The sequence below is a fragment of the Lolium perenne genome, chromosome 3, assembly GCF_019359855.2.
Source record: "Lolium perenne isolate Kyuss_39 chromosome 3, Kyuss_2.0, whole genome shotgun sequence".
In the NCBI taxonomy this organism is placed as follows: Eukaryota; Viridiplantae; Streptophyta; class Magnoliopsida; order Poales; family Poaceae; genus Lolium; species Lolium perenne.
Genome location: NC_067246.2, coordinates 169,581,504 through 169,587,708, shown reverse-complemented (window position 1 = coordinate 169,587,708; position 6,205 = coordinate 169,581,504).

Genomic DNA, 6,205 nt, shown 5'->3' with positions numbered 1-6,205 from the left:
GGTAAAAAAAAATAAAGAAGAAAAGCAGCGTCGCTGGCGCTGCTGTGCGGCGTGGGCGTGTGCTTGGCCAGCCATGGGTCACGTCGCGCGCGAGCCTGAGCTGGCCGTGCTGCCCGGCCTGGCCGGCTGGTTGGTTTGCTACGTTCGTTTATTTTTTTCTTCTTCTCTTTTGTAAACTGCTGTATTAACTTAGCACTTTAATCTGACGCAACTAATTATGATTCTTTTTGCAAAAACCTAGTACAGTATTTAGATATTATGGAGCACCATTCCAGTCCAACAAAACACATAGACGTATATGGTTTATGCGCTTGAGCTAATAGACTATTAGCAAAATAGAAATGGAATTTGGTTTTTTTTTTGTGCAAGGAAAAAGGATTAAAACTCTATCAAAACCGAAACTTTGGCATGGTGCAATGATGCAATGCATGAATTTGAAAATTCATGGATTTTGGGATGTTACAAACTTGTAGGATATAATTTACATGATACATATGCTTTATTACTACCGTTGACAAAATTGTTTCTTGTTTTCAAAAGAAAAACTCTAGCACAAACATAGCAATCAATGCTTCCCTCTGCGAAGGGCCATTCTTCTACTTTCATGTTGAGTCAGTTTACCTATTTCTCTCCATCTAAAGAAGCAAACACTTGTGTGTACTGTGCATTGATTCCTACATACTTGCTTATTGCACTTATTATATTACTTTATGTTGACAATATCCATGAGATATGCATGTTACAAGTTGAAAGCAACCGCTGAAACTTAATCTTCCTTTGTGTTGCTTCAATGCCTTTATTTAGAATCTATTGCTTTATGAGTTAACTCTTATGCAAGACTTATTGATGCTTGTCTTGAAAGTACTATTCATGAAAAGTCTTTGCTATATGATTCAGTTGTTTAACCATTGTCTTTACCATTGCTTCGAATCGCTGCATTCATCTCATATGCTTTACAATAGTATGATTAAGATCATGTTGGTGGCATGTAGGGATGTAAACGGATCGGATCGGATCGGATATTGCTCTTACCATATCCTTTACCATATTTTTGTAACGGATTCGGATCGGAGCGGATAATGGTCGGATGCGGATTCGGATGCGGATTATATCGGATTACGGATATGGAGCGGATTCGGACCGGACTCGGATCGAAAACGGATTATTAAGAAAATATACACATAAAAAATTAAAAGTATACTTTTCTATGTAAAATATGCTTGTAATTATAGAATATAGCAAAATGTACACACTATTTCGTACAACAAAGCAATTTGTATACTAATAGCATACATATTTTGGCCGATGAACTAACTATATTGTCTAAATATTTAGGGTTGGGCTAATTTTCTCGGATTATCCTCTTTGTAGACCTTGGATAATCCGCAAAAAATGGCGGATAATCCGTATCCGTCGGATAGTATCAATACCATATCCTCTACCATATCCGCCGGATATCCGCTTGATCACTATCCGCATCCGTATCCATATCCGGCGGATTTCTAAAAATGCATACCATATCCTCAAAAACGGATATGGAAACAGATTCGGAACGGAAATTATCCGTACCATTTACATCCCTAGTGGCATGCCACTTCAGAAATTATCTTTGTTATCGTTTACCTACTCGAGGACGAGTAGGAACTAAGCTTGGGATGCTGATACGTCTCCAACGTATCGATAATTTCTTATGTTCCATGCTTGTTTTATGACAATACCTATATGTTTTGTTCACACTTTATGATGATTTTATGCGTTTTCCGGAACTAACCTATTGACGCGATGCCGAAGTGCCAGTTGCTGTTTTCTGCTGTTTTTGGTTTCAGAAATCCTACAAAGGAAATATTCTCGAAATTGGACGAAATTAATTCCCACGATCTTATAATTCCACGAAGCTTCCAGAAAGTCAAAGGGGGACCAGAGGGGGGCCACAGGGCCACCAGATGACAGGCTGGCGCGGCCAGAGGGGGGGCCGCGCCCCCCTATGGTGTCACCGCCTCGTCAGCCTTCCGAATCCGCCTCTTCGCCTATTTAAAGGTCCCTGACCTAAATCTTCGATACGGAAAAGCCACGGTACGAGAAACCTTCCAGAGCCGCCGCCATCGCGAAGCCAAGATCTGGGGGACGGAAGTCTCTGTTCCGGCACGCCGCCGGGACGGGGAAGTGCCCCCGGAAGGCATCTCCATCGATACCACCGCCATCTTCATCACCGCTGCTATCTCCCATGAGGAGGGAGTATTTCTCCATCGAGGCTAAGGGCTGTACCGGTAGCTATGTGGTTAATCTCTCTCTCTATGTACTTCAATACAATGATCTCATGAGCTGCCCTACATGATTGAGATCCATATGATGATGCTTGTAGTCTAGATGTCGTTATGCTATTCAAGTGGATTTTACTTATGTGATCTCCGGAGAGTCCTTGTCCCACGTGTGTAAAGGTGACAGTGTGTGCACCGTGTGGGTCTCTTAGGCTATATTTCACATAATACTTATTCACTGTTATGAATAGCATAGTGAAATGCTTATTTATATCCCTTTATGATTACAATGTGTTTTGTATCACTATTAATCTATGTGCTACTCTAGTGATGTTATTAAAGTACTCTATTCCTCCTTCATGATGTAATGGTGACAGTGTGTGCATCATGTAGTACTTGGCGTAGTTTATGATTATGATCTCTTGTAGATTATGAAGTTAACTATTACTATGATGGTATTGATGTGATCTATTCCTCCTTTCATAGTATGAAGGTGACAGTGTGCATGCTATGTTAGTACTTGGTATAGTTGTGTTGATCTATCATGCACTCTAAGGTTATTTAAATATGAATATCGAATATTGTGGAGCTTGTTTACTCCGGCATTGAGGGTTCTTGTAGCCCTACACAATTAGTGGTGTTCATCATCCAACAAGAGAGTGTAGAGTAGAGCATATATCTATTTATTCTGTTATGTGATCAATGTTGAGAGTGTCCACTAGTGAAAGTATAATCCCTAGGCCTTGTTCCCAAATACTGCAATCATCGCTTGTTTACTGTTCTACTGCATCTGTACTGCCTGCAATATTACCACCATCAACCACACGCCAGTTGTAGCAGCAAGCTATTTTCTGGTGTCGTTACTACTGCTCATATATATTCATACCACCTGTATTTCACTATCTCTTCGCCGAACTAGTGCACCTATATATCTGACAAGTGTATTAGGTGTGTTGGGGACACAAGAGACTTCTTGCTTTGTGGTTGCAGGGTTGCTTGAGAGGGATATCTTTGACCTCTTCCTCCCTGAGTTCGATAAACCTTGGGTGATCCACTTAAGGGAAAACTTGCTGCTGTTCTACAAACCTCTGCTCTTGGAGGCCCAACACTGTCTACAGGAAAAAAAGCGTGCGTAGACATCAGACCGTAGAGTGCCTTATGGAGTAAATACACATGGTTGGGTCGGCATGGGTCTTCGAAACCCGGGGGTTGAGCCACATATGCGGTTTCTTTTAGGGGACCATTCAAAAATGCACTTTTCACATCCATTTGATATTATTTGAAATTGTGGAAAGATGCAAATGCAAGCAAAAGACGAATAGCTTCAAGACGGGCTACCGGCGCAAAGGTATCCTCAAAATCCATACCTTCTATTTGGGCAAACCCTTGCGCCACTAACCTTGCTTTGTTTCGTATGACAATGCCATTCTCATCTTGCTTGTTCTTGAATACCCATTTGGTCCCAATGACATTGATGCGATGATCCTTGGGTCTCTCAACTAGAGACCATACTTCATTACGAGTGAAACACTCCAATTCTTCTTGCATGGCAATTACCCAATCCGGATCGACCAAGGCTTCATGTACCTTAAGTGGTTCAAAACTAGACACAAAAGCATGATGTTGACAATAAGTGATAAGTAATGCATGGTGTCTATGAGTTACCACTCCTCTTGAGATGCTACCAAGGACTTGATTCACTTTCATGTCACTTGCCCTTGTAGCGGCCTTGATCTTCCGAACGGTTCCTTCATGATCAATGAATTCATCTCTTGCTAGTGCTTGATCATGAGGGATCACTTGAGCTTGATCATGAGTTGAGGATGTTTCTTGATCATCATCATGGTCTTGCTCCGTGGAATGAGGATCTTCTTCTTGTTTTTCGGAACGTGACTCATCTTGAGTAGAGGATGGTTCTTGAGTTGCACTTGATGGTTCGGCTTGAGTTGAGCTAGGCTCCACTTGAGGCGTGCTTGATACATCTACTTCATCATCTTGATCATCATTATGAACTTCCATGGGCCGGATGTGTCCAATGACCATATGCTTGATGGCACTAGATGGATCATCATCATTACCTGCAACACATGGAACAACTTGCTCCACTTGGGAGCCATTATCCTCCAAGAACACCACGTCACAAGATACTTCAATAGTCCCGGTGGACCGGTTGTAGTATCTATAGGCGTGAGAGTTCTCCGCATATCCAACAAATATACCCTCTATGGTTCTAGTTTCAAATTTACCGAGTTTTCCTTTGTTGTTCTTAACAAGACATTTGCATCCAAAAACACGAATGTACATGACATTAGGCTTGTTACCGGTAAGGAGCTCGTATGGAGTTTTGTTGTGGAGGGGACGGAGGAAGAGCCGGTTGGAGTAGTGGACGGCTGTAGAGATGGCTTCTCCCCAAAAGTTGTGGGGTGAGTTGAATTCACTCAACATGGTTCTTGCCATCTCAATGATAGTCCGGTTCTTCCTTTCAACAACACCATTTTGTTGAGGGGTGTATGGCGCCGAAAACTCATGCTTGATGCCCTCATCATCAACAAACTCTTGCATAGTGTAGTTCTTGAACTCGGTGCCATTGTCGGTCCTAATTGCCTTGATCTCGGATTCATACATACGTTGAGCTTTCTTGGCGAAGATGATGAACTCTCTATGGGTCTCGTCCTTAGACTTAAGGAGAAAGACCCAAGAGTATCTTGAGTAATCATCAACAATGACAAGTCCATACTTGCTCCCACCAAGAGTATCATAATGTGATGGCCCAAAGAGATCCAAATGAAGGAGCTCCAAAGGCCTAGATGTGGTAACAATACTCTTGATAGGATGCTTCTTCTTGAGTTGCTTTCCGGCTACACATGCACTACAAACACGATCTTTCTCAAAAGAAATGCCGGTTAGTCCCACAATGTGCTCACCCTTTAGGAGTTGTTTAAGATTTCTCATGTTAACATGACCAAGGCGGCGATGCCACAACCAACCTTCGTCATGCTTGGCTGCCATTAGACATGTGGAGAAAGAGGGGCTCTCTTTCGAGAGGTCTACCACGTAAAGGTTGTTCTCCACATATCCAACAAGGACCAATTTGAGATTGTCACTCCTAAAGACTTTCACATAATATTTAGTGAAATATGAATTGTAACCGGCATCGGCAAGATGATATATAGAAAGTAAGTTATAGCCAAGGGATTCAACAAGCATAACCGTCTCAAGGCACAAGTCCTTAGAGATTGCTACCTTGCCATACCCAAGTACCTTTCCCTTTGACTTGTCACCAAAGGTGATGCTTGACTTCTTGTTGATATCTTCGATGAATTGATCAAGCACACCTCTTCCTCCGGTCATGTGATTGGTGCATCCACTATCAAACACCCATTTTGGACCACCGGAGGAATACCCCTACAAAATCAAGTAGAGGATTTAGGAACCCATCGATTAATGGGTTCCTTTGCAATGGCAACAATATCTTTTGGTACCCAAATTGAGTACTCTCTATAAGCATAGCCATTAGGAGGGCCAACATAGTTAGCATAGACATCACCCATAGTAATCAACAAATAATGCATAGTGATCGTTTGGCCCCGTGCGGTCACCACTAGTGGCTTTGCCCTTTGAGGCTTTGCCATTATTAGTGACCTTCTTGTTCTTATCTTGAGCGGGTTCCTCCTTCTTGTAGTTGTTATTCTTGTGAGACTTGGAAACATATCCAAGTCCATACTTTTGATTGTTTGACCTTTGCTTACTCAAGAGGTCATCCAATCCCATCTTGTTCTTGGCGGTGGTGAACTTTGCAAGTTCCTTTGTTAACCTAACATTTTCCTCAAGAATAGATGCTTGCTCACAAGAAGATTCATTAGGATGATAGTCAAGACCATATTTGGTCACCAAGGATTCAAGATATGCATTGGTCTAAACATGCAAAGAAAATTCCTCTTGTAAAC